Here is a 16,238-nt window from a genome sequence, read left to right on the forward strand (position 1 = left end):
CTAGTTCACCATGTAACAAATTGCATGTGATATCCCCAGTGTGGCTATTTGTTCCAATTACACATGTAATTCTTTCTATAAAGTTTGTCTTCTCAATTTAGATGTTCAGATTCCTTGCTTAAATCTAACAGTAGGGAAAACGTGTAGTGAAATTTTCAGTTAAATTATGCCAGAAATTGAATAATAAAACCAAAACTCACAGGAGAGATAATTTGACAGCTTGCAGGTAAATTTATAACCCTCATATATTTGGGATATTTGTCCCTTCCAAATCTGATGTTGAAATGTAATCTCCAGTGTTGTAGGTGGGATCTGGTAGATGGTGTTTGGGTCACGGGAGCAGATCCATCATGAATGGCTTGGTGCCCTCCCCATGGTAATGAGTGAGTTCTCACTCTGTTAGTTCATGTGAGATGTGGTGGTTTAAAAGAGCCTGGCATGTTTCTATGGCTTCCTCTCTCACCCTGTGACATGCCTGCTCCCCTTTTTGCCACCTACCATAATTGGGAACTTCCTGAAGCCCTCACCAGAAGCAGATGCTGACACCATTCTTCTTGTGCAGACTGCAGAACTATGAGCCAAATAAACCTTTATCAATTACCCAGGCTCAGGAATTCCTTTATAGCAACACAGAGCAGACCAACACAAACCCTCATTCCTTAATTACCGTACCATCTAACAATGCAGTGATTCAGATAATGGAGGCTTAGGTAAGAATTACTAGTCCTTTTTTTTTTTTTTTTTTTTTTTACCAGTGACCCCTATGTACAAGGTATCCCACAGGAAACATCTCTGTTGTGTTCCTGTAAGATGTATTTTTTTTTCTGTGCAGGATTTAACAACCAATCATAGGCAGGGCCAACTCAATGTGTCAATAAGTAGAAAATAAGGGGTTAATGTGAATTAGAGATACTAACAGTGCCACATTGCCACTCCATAACAAATTAGAAACTGAATATTTGTCTATACTTCTTAATTTACAGCAGGCAGAAATCTCTCTAAGCATTTTTAGTAAAATGCTGCTTACCTGGCTTGGCAAAAATATAAGTGAGGTCATGATTAGAAATCTGTCTCAAACATTAATCACTATAGCTGACTCTACTGCAAAGATTATAGTTGCCTAGCAAACTTCTTTAACTTTTCTTACTAATGTCATTTTAAATCACATGTTTGCTTTGGACTTCCTATTGTCTAAACGGGGGTAGTTTGATAGTTGACATCTCTTGTTGCATGTGGATAAATGTGTATGGTATAGTAGAAACTCAGTTCCAAGAAATCAACATACATGTTACCTTGTTAAAACAAGTAGATTCTTCTGGCTCATTTTATAAAATTTATGTGATTTTAATGGTTTGGTTCATGGTGGATCCTGATAAAGAATATACTTCAGTCTTAGTATTCACTTTCTGATAGCTATCATAGTAGCCCCCTGGTGCACTGTATCTTCAAGAGTCTTACATACTTTTCTGTATCCATCCACTCTGTGTCAAATGGTTACTCTCCAGATTAAGAAGAGAACATAACCATTCAACTGGTCTGACATCATAACTTGTAGATTTCATACTGAGACCAAACAAGTCCATCATGAGAGAGTGGCAACAATGCTTAAGGTTTGGGTCAATATTTCAAGATTGACGCTGACGAAAAAGGCGGAATTGTTACATTAAATAGGAGTCCATGAGCCTGAACTGTCTCCATACTTTCAGTTCCGACATAACAAACAAACAAACAGCCAGGTTTCAGTTAATCACAGGCAATCTTCACACCATGCCCAAATAAGTCAGATGCCTAGATGAAGCCAATCAGGTGATTTCCCTACTTTGCTTCCATGAAGCTCACTGCTCACACTGCTGTGCAGAGCTCTCTGAACCTTTACTTGTCCGGGTGCTGCTTGATTCATGAATCATTCTTTGCTCAAACTATGCTAAATTAATTTGTCTGAAGTTTTTTTTCCCCCAAAGGGAAGACTTAAATTTGACATTCAAGCTATATTCAAATATTCAGAATGCTCCCTTATGTAGAAATTGGATGAGTCCGTCCAACTTCTGCAACTTAGTGCAGCTGCAGAGTGTAAACATAGAATCAATGAGTAGAACATCTCAGAAGACACATTTCAGCCTGTCATTGGCTAGCAAACAGAATGATGTAAAAAATGAAACTGGCTGCTTTGTTTGGTAGAAAATGCCCTTTTGAGAAAGAGCTTAAAGGTCAGATGATCATCTTCTAAAAATTTAGATTAGCTAAAGTGTTTGTTCTTTTCGATTAAGTGATTTCATGGTATTATCACAAAACATGAAAGTAGTTAAAAATTTAGATGGTACCTGCTATCTTCGAGATACTGTTCTGAGGGCATGTGCTCATTCATTCATTAAAAAATGCTTTTTTAAATATTAGATGCCAGACATTGTTCTAGGCCCAAGGGTTACATCAAATTCTTACCTTCATAAAGTGGTATTCTAAATAGCATAAATAGCATTAATAAGCTAGAGAATACTATACATTAAAGAGAAAAATAGAACCAGGAAATGGGATGGAGCATTCAAAAGAGGATTTGCAATTTTAAATAGGGAAGGTTTGTTGAGACGATTATTTTTGAGTGAAGATGTGAAGGAGTGAGAGCAAACTATGGGACCATCTAGAGTAGAAGCATGGCATGAGTGGGAACAGCAAGTGCAAAGGTCCTGAAGCAAGATGTGTCTTTTGTCTTAGATGAACTGTAAGGAGACCTGTGTGGATGAAGAAAAGTATTACAGGGGAAATTAGTGGGAATTAAGCTCAGAGAGAGTGAGAGATTCGATTTTGTAGGCCTTCCTAGACCTTGGTTGAGAATTTACTTTTTCCTCTGAGCAAGAATGGGCATTCATTGAAGGATTTTGGTGGAGGCATAACATGACATATCTTACATCATTATTTGCAGAGAATTTATCACAGAAAGCAAGGGAGATAGGAGGCTGCTGCAATAATCCAGGAAAGGGATGATGGAAGTTTTCACCCAATTGCTGGCAGTGGAGATGGTGAGAAGTGATCAGAGCCTGCATTTATTTTGAAGGCAGAGAGAGCAGAATTTGCTGACAAGTTGGATGTGGGGTGTGAAAGAAAAAGAGGGATTAGGATGGGCCTGGATTTGTACCTAAGCAATGAAAGTGAGGTGGGAAGGGTGAGGTTTCAGAGTAGAGTGGAAGAGATTATCACCAGCTTACAAGAACTATCCGTTTAATCATCTTAAAACTCTTTGACGTTATAATCTACATCTTGAAGATGAAACTGAGACAGAAATTAAGAAACTGGCTAGCATTCAGAAAAAGTGCTGAAGGCAAGATATGAATACAGGTGCCTGACTCAAGACTTCTCTGTGCTTGGTTTCTCATATAACATGTTATAACATGGTCTCAAATATGATTTAACGAGTAGAAGACACAGACTTCAGTAACACAAACACTGAGTTGTAGACATCAATCAGAAGAAACACGAGATAACTAGAAAAAAAAGACTGAAATCTAATAGACAATGATTCCTTTCTCTTATTAGGAAGAAAATATTTTTACTAAAGATATTGTTCTCTGGTTAGTTATTGAATTTTAAATACTATCTTTTTCTAATCTAGAATTGATTCTGTCTTATTTATTTGAATTGAGTATGGAGGCACTCTTTTGCCCCCTTTAAATGGTTTCAGGCTAGGTGCAGTGGCTCATCCCTATAATCCCAGCACTTTCGGACGCGGAGGCAGGAAGATTGCTTGAGCTTAGGAGTTTAAGACCAGCCTGGGCAACGTGGCAAAACCCTGTCTCTACAAAAAACAAAAAACAAAACAAAACAAAAATCACACACAGAAAAAATTAGCTGGGTGTGGTGGCACATACCTGTAGTCGCAGCTACTTGGGAGGCTGAGATGGGAGGATTGTGTGAGCTTGGGAGGTGGAGTTTGTAGTGGGCTGAGATTGGGCCACTATACTCCAGCCTGGGCAACAGAGTCAGTCCCTGTTTCAAAAATAAATAAGTAAATAAATAAAAATAAATGATTTCTCTTTTGTTTGGTGTCATTCTGGCTATCAACCTTTCTAATAACAAAAAAAATTCAATTTTGTATTATATCCTTAGCCATACTTCCTTTTCATAAAGATAATGTGAAAAATATAGCAAAGTATAAAAATATAATCAGGAGGGAATGTTAATAAGATGGCAGAATAGGGCTTTCCAGCTCTAATCCCCCCGAGAAGCATCAGTTTGATCCATTCATTCACAAAAATATTTCATACAAGATAAAGAAACCAGATGAGAGATTACAGCACCTGGGCATAGCAGAAAAATAAGAAAATAGCATTTAAGAGGACAGGAAGAACAGTTTTACATTACCTATGTCACCCCTCTCCCAACCAGAGATAGAACAGGATGGAGAGAGAGACCCTTTGCATGGGGAAGGATAGTAAAGTGAGTACTGGACATTGCCTCAGATCTCAATACTGGGCCTGCCCAACTAAAAACCAGCACAGTACAGATCTTCATGGCCATAAACTTCAGACCCTCTTTGATGCCAGGCCAGATTACACAATCCTAGATTCCAGGCTTGTCCCACAAGCCAAGCCAACCCCAGTAGCTCCAGGCTCTGGACAGACTACAATACTGAGCCAGCTCCAGGAGTCCTGAGTTTCTGGCCCACTCCAGGACCAGGCCTACCTCAAGACCCAGGCTCCAGGCCTTTTCAGTGCCAGGCCTGCCCCTGCAGCCCCAGGATGCAAGCATACTCCAGTTTCTAAGACAGCCCAGAATCAGGTCTCCATCAATGCTCCTGGCCTCAGGAATGAGGTCAGCACCTGTGGACACAGGCTCCAGGCCTTCTCAAGGTCAGATCAGTTCCTGGAGCCCTCAGGATGAGGTCAGCACCTGTGGACACAGGCTCCAGGCCTTCCCAAGACCAGGCCAGTTCCTGGAGCTCTAGAGAGCTCCCAAGCTGGCTGCTGCAATCCCACACTCAAGTCCACCCAGGTCTATCCCAGTAGATGCCATCACTGGGCTAGCCCCCAATGGACCCAGGCTCTAGAACCACTGCTGTGGATCCAGGTTGCAAACTGGATCCAGTATCCAGGCCAGACTTCTTGGACCTAACCTCCAGAACAGATCCCATGTGCTTACCCTCATGGTCCCAGTCTCTAAACCTGCCCTAGGACCAGGTATGCCCCAGGCTCCAGATTATTTCCTGTGGCTCCAAACTCCACTGGATTCAGGATCCAGGCCCACTCCAGTAGGACCTGGTGCCAGGTCAACCATCAAGAATTAAGGCTCCAGACCATCCTTGTAAATCAAGTTCCAGGACAGCTGCCAAGACCCTGGATATGGGCCTATTCTCAGGAACTCAGGATCCAGGCCTGCCCTAGCACCATGCCAGCCCTCATGAACCCAGGTTCCAGGCTTGTCCCAGTGGACCCAGGCACCAGGCCCATCTCAGGGCTTGGATGGTCTCTGCAGACTCCGTCTTAAGGCCTACCCCAGTTCCAGGTAGTACATGTAGACCTAGGTCTCATACTGGCCCCATATAAATTCAGGCTCCAGTCCCACCCTATAGGCCTGTTTATCAGCTCCAGACACAAACCCATAGATTCGGAGGCCACTACAGTCAAATTGCTGACCCAGGCACAACTTAGGCTGCCCAAGGGCTCCAGCAGCGTGCCTGCCTATGGACCACACTAGACAGCCTTTACAGAATCTCTGGGCAGGTTAACTGGTGAAGGGCTTTCCCAGAGGAAGCCAGTTTTAAAAGACTGAAATAAGTCTACTTTAAATGCATAACTACCAACACATGGCCATAAGAGTCAAAAATAATCAGAGAAACATGAAACTAAAGGACTACTTTACAGCACCAGTAACTGACCCTAGAGAAATGGAGATCTATGAATTGCTTGACAAAGAATTCAAAATAATTGTTTTAAAGGAAGCTAAGCAAACTTCAAGAAAATACGGAGAAACAATTCAACAACAACAACAACAACAACAAAATCAAGAGAACAATAAATGACCAAAATGAGAAATTTAACAGAGATTGAAGTTATATTTAAAAAAAAAAGCCCAGAAATTCTGAAGCAGAAATAGATAATGAAATGAAAAAGTACAACAGAGAGCAACCACAGCAGAGCTGATCAAACAGAATAAAGGATCTATGAACTCGAAGACAGGCTATTTAAAAATATATAGTCAGGAGAAAACCAAAAGAGTAAAAAAGAATAAACAAATCTTATGAAATTTATGGGACAGCTTCAAAAAAACAAATGTTCTAGTTATGGGAGCTTAAGAAAAAGTATTAGAAAGCTTATTTAAAGAAATAATAGCAGAAAACTTTCCAAATATAAGGAAAGTAGGTAACAGGAAGGTCAAAGTCTTCAATGAGATTTAATCTAAACAAGACTACTTTAAGACATTTTATGATTAAACTGCCAAAAAGCAGCAAAACTTTAAAAAGCAGATCACATAAAAAGGAGTTTCAATAACTATCAGTGCATTTCGCAAGAGAAATCTTATAGGCCAGGAGAGAATGGAATGATATATTCAATGTTATAAAGGAAAAAAAAAATCTGGCAACCAAAAATAGTATATTTGGCAAAGCAGTACTTCAGAAATTGAAAGATTAAAACTTTCCCAAACAACAGCTGAGGAATTTTATTACCACCAGATCTGTCTTACAAGAAATGCTGAAGGGAGTTCTTCAACTGATTTTTTTTTTTTTTTTTTTTTTTTTTTTTTTTTTTTTTTTTTTTTTTAACGGAGTCTCCTTCACCAGCTGAGTCAGTGGCGATCTCGCTCACTGCAACTCCCCCCGTTCCCCTCTCCTCCCCTCCGATACTGACTACAGCGCCCCCCCCCCGGCTAATTTTTCTATTTTATAGACGGGTTCACCAGTCTCGATCTCTACCTGATCCACCCTCGCTCCAAATGCTGGATAAAGGGACCCGCCCCCTTCAAACTGAATTTTAAAAATGCTAAATAGTAACACAAAAACATATGAAAATATAAAACTCACTGGTAAAAGAAAGTATTCAGCCAACTTCAAGATAGCCTAATACTGTAATGATGTTATGGAATATTGTAGTGAGGGTTTAATAGTGGTGTGTAAATCACTTATATCATTTATATCTTTAGTTTGAAGGCTTAAAGACAAAACTGTTAAAAATAGCTACAATAATTTGTTAAGGGATATACAATATAAAAAGATGCAAATTGTGACAATAAAAAATGTGGGAAGGGTGGATTAAAAGTGTATTATTTTATGCAATCAAAGTTAAGTTGTTATCCATTTAAAATAGTATATTATAAATACCATATGTTTTATGTAAGACTCATGGTAACCACCAAAAACCTAAAGAGAATATACAAAAGATAAAAAGGAAGCAAGGCATACAACTGAAGAAAATCATCTAACCACAAAGGAAGTTAGCAAAAGAGGAAGAAAGGAGGAAAGAATCTACAAAACAACCAGAAAACAATTAACAAAATGTCAGTAGTAAATACTTACCTGTCATAACTGTCTTGAATGTATATGGATTAAATTCTCTAATCAAAAGACATAGAGTAAATGAATGGATAAAAAACAAGACGCAAACTCATGCTGCAAACAAGAGACCTACTTCACCTCTAAGGACACACATAGACTGAAAATAAAGAAAGGGACAATATTTTCTGCAAATGGAAACCAAAAGACAGCTGTAGTAGCAATGGTTATATAAGGCAAAATAGAGTTTAAGTGAAAAACTTTAAAAAAGACAAATAAGGTCAATATGTAATGATAAAGAGTCAATTCATCATGGGAATATTAAAATGGCAAATATATACATATCTGACATCAGAATATCAAAAATATATAAATCAAATATTAATAGATTTGAGGGAGGGAGAGACAGACCACAATACAAGAGTAATAGGAAATTTAATAACACAATTTTAACACTGGACAGCCCATTCAGATAGAAATCAATAAGGAAACACTGGATTTGAGCTGCACTTTAGACCAAATTGGCCTAACAGATATATGTGGAACATCCAACCAATAGCTACAGAATACACATTCTTTTTAGGTGCACATGGAACACACTGCAGAATAGATCAGTGTAAGTCATAACAAATTGACCAAGGAAGATTGAAACCATATCAAGTACCTTTTCTGACCACAATGGTATGACACTAGAAGTCTATAATAGGGGGAATTCCAGAAAATTCACAAATATATGGAAATTATACATGCTCCTAAAACAACCCATGGGTCAAAGAAAAAATGGAAATTAAAAAATTTCTTCAGAGAAATGAAAAGGGACACACAATATACAAAAACTAAAGGGATGCAACAAAAGCAGTCCCAAGAGGAATGTTTATAGCAATAAATGCCTACACTGAAAAAGAATAAATATCCCAAATAGACAACTTAGCATTATACTTCCAGGAACTAGAAGAAAACAAACTGACATGAAGTCCTTGCCCATGCCTATATCCTGAATGGTATTGCCTAGGTTTTCTTGTAGGATTTTAATGGTTTTAGGTCTAACATTTAAGTCTTTAATCCATCTTGAATTAATTTTTGTACAAGGTGTAAGGAAGGGATCCAGTTTCAGCTTTCTACATATGGCTAGCCAGTTTTCCCAGCACCATTTATTAAATAGGGAATCCTTTCCCCATTTCTTGTTTTTGTCAGGTTTGTCAAAGATCAGATAGTTGTAGATATGTGGCATCATTTCTGAGGGCTCTGTTCTGTTCCACTGATCTATGTCTCTGTTGTGGTACCAGTACCATGCTGTTTTGGTTACTGTAGCCTTGTAGTATAGTTTGAACTCAGGTAGCGTGATGCCTCCAGCTTTGTTCTTTTGGCTTAGGATTGACTTGGCGATGGGGACTTCATGTCTAAAACACCAAAAGCAATGGCAACAAAAGCCAAAATTGACAAATGGGATCTAATTAAACTAAAGAGCTTCTGCACAGCAAAAGAAACTACCATCAGAGTGAACAGGCAACCTACAGAATGGGAGAACATTTTTGCAACCTACTCATCTGACAAAGGGCTAATATCCAGAATCTACAATGAACTCAAACAAATTTACAAGAAAAAAACAAACAACCCCATCAAAAAGTGGGCAAAGGACATGAACAGACACTTCTCAAAAGAAGACATTCATGCAGCCAAAAAACACATGAAGAAATGCTCATCATCACTGGCCATCAGAGAAATGCAAATCAAAACCACAGTGAGATACCATCTCACACCAGTTAGAATGGCCATCATTAAAAAATCAGGAAACAACAGGTGCTGGAGAGGATGTGGAGAAATAGGAACACTTTTACACTGTTGGTGGGACTGTAAACTACTTCAACCATTGTGGAAGTCAGTGTGGCAATTCCTCAGGGATCTAGAACTAGAAATACCATTTGACCCAGCCATCCCATTACTGGGTATATACCCAAAGGACTATAAATCATGCTGCTACAAAGACACATGCACACGTATGTTTATTGCGGCACTATTCACAATAGCAAAGACTTGGAACCAACCCAAATGTCCAACAACGATAGACTGGATTAAGAAAATGTGGCACATATACACCATGGAATACTATGCAGCCATAAAAAATGATGAGTTCATGTCCTTTGTAGGGACATGGATGAAACTGGAAAACATCATTCTCGGTAAACTATTGCAAGGACAAAAAACCAAACACCGCCTGTTCTCACTCATAGGTGGGAATTGAACAATGAGAACACATGGACACAGGAAGGGGAACATCACACTCCGGGGACTGTTGTGGGGTTGGGGGAGGGGGGAGGGGGAGCATTAGGAGATATACCTAATGCTAAATGACGAGTTAATGGGTGCAGGAAATCAACATGGCACATGGATACATATGTAACAAACCTGCACATTGTGCACATGTACCCTAAAACCTAAAATATAATAATAAAAATAAAAATTAAAAAAAAGAAAACAAACTGAGCTAAGTAGTAGGAGGAAGGAAATAATAAAGATCAGAGCAGAAATAAATGAAACAGATTATGAGAAAAACATTAGAAAAGATGAACAAAACTAAGAAGTGTTTCAAAGATAAACAAAATCAACAAAGCTTACACTAAGAAAGAAGAGGAACCAAATTTTTAAAAATCAGAAATGAGAGAGATATTACAACTGAGATATCACAGAAATACAAAAGATTGTAAGAGACAACTATAAACAATTACATATCAACAAATTGAATAACCTGTAAGAAATGGATAAATTTGTAGGAATATAAAACCTGTATATAATACCTACTGTAGTCATCCATTTTATATTGCTATAAAGGGAATATCTGATACTGGGTAATTTATAAAGAAGTTTATTTTGGCTCACGGTTCTGCAGACTGCATGAAAAAAACATGGTGCCAGTATCTACTTCTGGTGAGTGTCTCAGGAAGCTTTTACTCATGGAAGAAGGAGAAGAGGCAGCAGGCATGTCACATGGTGAGAGAAGGAACCAGAGAGGGAATGAGGAAATATAAAGAAATGCTAGACTGTTTTTAACAGAGTTTGTGTGAACTAATAGAGTGAGAACTCTCTCATTACTGTGGGAGGGCACCAAGCCATTTGTGAGGGATCCACCCCTATGACCCAATCACCTCCCACTAGGCCCCACCTCCAACATTGGGGATCACATTTCAACATGAGATTTTTGAGAGGACAAATAACCAAACCATATCACCTACCAAGACTGAATCATAACAGAAAATCTGAAGACACAAATAATGAGTAGGATATTGAATCTGTAATAAAAAGTCTGTCAAAAGAAAATCCAGGACTTGATGGCTTCCATGCAGATTCTACCACATATTTTAAAAAACAAATTCTTCGTAAATACTTCCAAAGAAATTAAACAGAGGGGATAATTCCAAACTCATTTTATAAGGTCAGCATTTCCCTGATACCAAAGCCAGACAAGCACATTACAAGAAAAGAAAATTACATGCCACTAAATCTGATAAACATAGATGCAAAAATCTTCAACAAGATACTAGCAAACCTAATTTAGTAGCATATTACACACTACAATTACTGCAATCAAGTCAGATTTATTTCTGGATTGCAAGGAGGGTTCAACATATGCATGTCTATAAGTGTGATACACCACCTAAATAAAAGGAAGGCCAAAGCCATATGATCATCTCAACGGATGCAGAAAAGACATTTGATGAAATTCGACATCCTTTCACATTTAAAAATTCTCAAAGTAAGAATAGAAGGAATCTGCCTCAACCCAATAAAGGCCACATGCAACAAGCCCATAGCTAATGTCATACTCAATGGGGAAAAGTTTAACACTTTTCCTTTAAGACCCAAAACAAGACAAGAATACCCATTACCACCATTTTTATTCATCATGGTACTGGAAGTCCTTGCTAGAGCAATTATGAAAAAAAGACATACAAATTAAAAAGGATAGAATTAAAATGTCTGTTTGCACACAACATGATTCCACATATAGAAAACCCTAAAGATGTCACTAAAAAACTGAAAATTAACAAATTCAGTAAAGTTCTAGGATACCATAATCAACACACAAAAATCAGCAGTGTTTTCACACACTAACAAACTATCCCAAAAATACATCAATAAATCAATTCCATTTATAATAACTACAAAAATAAAATACTTAGGGACAAGTTTAACCAAGGAAGTGAAAGACCAATAAATTGAAAATTATAAAACATTGATGAAATAAGTTGACACAAATAAATGGAATGATATCTCACTTTCATGGATTCGAAGAATATTGTTAAAATGTCCATAAGTGATCTGCAGGTTAAATGAAATCCTATACAAATTCTAATGACATTTTTCAAAGAAACCTTAAAAACAATTCTATCATTTGTATGGAACCATAAAAGACCCTGAATAGCCAAAGCAATCTTGAGCAAAAAGAACATAGCTAGAAGTATCACACTACCGCATTTCAAGATCCACTACAAAACTATAGCAATGAAAACAGCACAATATGGAGACATAGGCAAGATGGCCCACTAGATGCAGCCAGAAAGAACTTATTCTACCCAGATAGAACAGAATATTGAGTAAACTGGCATACTTGGAACAGATCATCTGAGAGAAGGCACTGAGAGAGGTTAGAGAGATGACCTAGACACCAAGACTGAAGTGGGAGGATGCTGTAAATCCTGCATGGGGTTGCCAAGCACTGAGATGCATGCCAGCCCTGGACAGTTCCTAAAGGAGAGGCTCTGACCTGTATAATCTGCCAGACCTGGAGAGACAGCAGGGATGTCTATCCTGTGGGACTAGAGATAGTCTGATCTGTGCCCCTGCTCTCTGCCGGCCCCCTGTTAGAGTCCCTGCCTGGCTATACTTGCATGCAGCGCAGCCTCAGCTACTCCTTAATTTGAAGCACTTTTGGCAGGGGCCATCCACCATAGTGCTTTTGCCAGAGGACCCCACTGCCTCACTGGAGTGATTTTGCTGACAGCCTCCCACCAGAATGGATTTGCTGGTGACCTCACTGCCACCCCTCCAGAGAATACTCACCTACAGTGCCCCCATAATCCCTGCTGGGGTGTGCTTCCTTTCCATGCAGCCACCACTGAAGCACTTACACCGACCTGCCCCCACCTCTCCTAGAAAGTGCTGTTGCCAGTGGGTCTGGTAGCTCCTTGGCCCCTCCAGCCAATCCAGGGCTTGACCTTAAAGGGACAAGAGGACAAAGCCACAGACCTAGTCCCAGGTCCTGGAGCACACAGCCCAGGAGTGCAAATCTGAACCCTGGACCTCTGAGAGCAGCCAGAAATGAAGCATTCAGTATACCAACTTGCACCATAATCAAACCTTCAAGGACAATAAAGAGCATTTAAAAACAAAAGCCCCATCCAAAAAGCCCCTTTGGCAGCAATGTCAAAGGATAACAAAACATCAGCCCTCACAGATGAGAAACAACCAGCACAAGCATTCTGGCAGCTCTAAAAGCCAGAGTGACTTCTTACCTCCAAATGATCTACTGGCTCTCCAGCAGTGGTTCTCAACTAGATGGAAATGGTTAAAATGACAGACATAGAATTCAGCATCTGGATGTCAACGAAGCTCAGAGATACAAGGGGAAGTTGAAACCAATCCAAGGAAAACAGTAAAACAATCCAAAGAGTTGAAAGACCACATAACCATTTTAAGAAAGACCTAAACTGGACTTTTGGAAATGAAAAAATTCACTACAGGAATTTCAAAATACAGTTCCAAGCATTAACGACAGAATAGACCCAGCTGAGGAAAGAATCTCAGAACCTGAAGAACGCTTCTTTAAAGCAACACAGACAGACACAAATAAAGAACTTTAAAAAAATGAACAAAACCTAAGTGAATACAGGAACAGAAAACCAAATACTGCATGTCCTTACATAAAAGCAGGAGCTATGTATTGAATACACATGGACACAAAAATGAAAACAGACACTGGAACTGCTTGAGTGGGGAGGGTGGGAGAGAGGTGGGGGTTGGAAGGCTACCTATCAGGTATTATGCTCACTACCTTCATGAGGGGATCATTTGTATACCAAGCTGCAGCAACACAAAACTTACCTATGTAACAAACCTGCACGTGTACCTCCTGAACCTAAAATAGAAGTAGAAGAAGAGCATAGTATTGACATAAAAACAGGCACATAGACCAAAGAAACAGAATAAAGAACCCAGAAATAAATACATACACATTACGGTCAATTGACTTTGAATGAAAATGTCAAGAACCATACAGTGGGGAAAGGACAGGGTCTTCAATAAATGGTGCTGGGAAAACTGGATATCCACGTACAAAAGAATAAAATTACATGCATATCTTACACAATATAAAAAATCAACTCAAAATGGATTAAAGATCTAAATGTAAGATATGAAATTGTAAAACTAGTAGAAGAAACCATATGGGAAAAACTTTGAAATTTTTCTGGGCAATAATTTTTTTTTGTTTTGTTTTTATTTTTGGATATGACTCCAAAATCACAGGTACTCCTGTGTTCACTGCAGCATTGTTCACAATAGGCACGATATGGAATCAACCTAAGTGTTCATCAACAGATGAATGATTTTTAAAAATGTGGTATATATACACAATGAAATACTATTCAGCCATAAAAAAGAATGAAATCCTGTCATTATGACAACATAGGTGAACCTGGAAAACACTATGTTAAGTGAAATAAGCCAGGCATAGGAAGATAAATACCATATGATATCACTTACATATGAATTATAAAAATGTTGAACTCATAAAAACAGAGTAAAATGGTGTTAACCAGAGGTTGGAGAATGGGAAGATTGGAAAGATTTTGGCCAACTATACAACATTTCAGTTAGGAGAAATAAATTCAACAGATCTGTTATGATGACTACAATTTATACAATATATTGTAGATTGGAAAATTGCTCAGATACCATATTCTAAATGTTCTTATCCTAAAGTAAATAAGTATGATGTAATGAATGCCTTAAGTTGCTTGAATTAGCCATTCTACAATGTATACATAAATTTAAAAATCATGCTGTACACCATGAATACATACAATTTTCACTTGCTAATTAAGCTATTAAAAATATGAAAATAAGGAATAATCAAGGTCATGCCCAAAGCTGATTTGAATAATTTAAAATTTTTTCATTTTAATACATTTATATTTACAGATGTTATATATGGTGAACATTATTCTATACATATAGCTTTGTACAACGAATTTTCATTGACATGAGATTGTCATGTTTTCCCCATATTAATTTTTTTGTAAATATAATATTATTCACATTTAATAATTCCCTTATTGGTCTGTCTCATAATTTTGCAATGTCTCTTTAAAAGGACTTTTGGGTACATTACTAATATTTTCCAAGTACAACTGTTTGTGCTTGGAATGAAAACATATTATGGGACTATGATGTACCAGTGTTGCTAAAACACTATTTGAAATGGTCATTGGTGAGAGACAATGTGCAACTGGTATTTAATTCAGACAAATGCATGTTTCAAGATTTCTAATTGAAAATTTGATATCATTAATGTTCTTTTCCATGTCAATAAACTTTGTTACAGACATCTCTTTTTAAAGCAGGCAAAGAAGTGGTATATCCCATGCCAATATTTCTATTTTAGTCTTCTTGGAGCTTTTACAAAAAGTTCCTAAATCTAAGCTTCTCCAAATAAGAATATGAGCTTCAATTCTACTTTAGTGATGTTCTTCTGCTAAGTGATGCCTATGGGTTTAATGTCATTTAGGAATTAAAAACCAAGCTATTCTTACAGCCCATGATAAGCATATTGGGATATATCTATAAATTTCAGATTCGGGGGATTAATTATTTGCTAAATTCTCTAGAGATAGTCCTTTGTGTTTATGTATAATGAATATATTCTAATGTTGATATGTTTCTTTTTGAACAGATTCTTAATTTGAATGAAAAGTGACTTAAATATAACTTAGTGATTAATCTATGATGATGCTATATGCCTACCTTATTTTTACTTAGAAATAATAATTTAAATCTCACCTGTTTTATGTGGTAGCCCATGCTTGTATCAAATTTATAATATCTAAAAAATAAATTTTAGCTTATTTAACCAGACTGAATAAAGAGTTAATTAGCTGATAGCAAATTCTATTTAAGAAAAAGCTCATTCGCTATAAGTAGATGGGCAATTTAAAGGTGAAAATAAAAAATATATCTAGCATTAAGATTATACTGAGTTTAATCCTTGATAATTTATACATTTATATTTTGAATTATAAATGATTTGTTATAAATATCAATTCTTCTTGTATTATGGATATTTTAAAGCTTACTAATAAAAACCAAGATTAGATTTGGCAGAGCTCACAGACATAATCTAATCAAAGCTTACTACCAATAGAAGAGTAGATTCTAATAAGTTCATGTAGCATAGAGCCAGAAATGAGATCCAGGTCATCTGGATTTTCTCCATGACAGCGCCTCAATCACTTTCTGAATCACAGGCTTATACGGATCACCTAAGGTTAGGTTAATCAGCTTCCTGTTTAAAGATACCGGGATAAATGCTGGGCTTAATGTTTTGATGGCATGATGAAACTACCGTCATATTCCCAGTTTTAAGGTACCATAATTTGTAATAGGTCAGTTTAATTGCCAATTCAGTGGTTTAGCAAAAACCTATCACTACATCAATATTCTAATATTACTGACTTCAGAAACAGTAAATGTATGTCTTAGATGCAGT

The sequence above is a fragment of the Nomascus leucogenys genome, chromosome 16 (assembly GCF_006542625.1).
Source record: "Nomascus leucogenys isolate Asia chromosome 16, Asia_NLE_v1, whole genome shotgun sequence".
Taxonomy (NCBI): Eukaryota; Metazoa; Chordata; class Mammalia; order Primates; family Hylobatidae; genus Nomascus; species Nomascus leucogenys.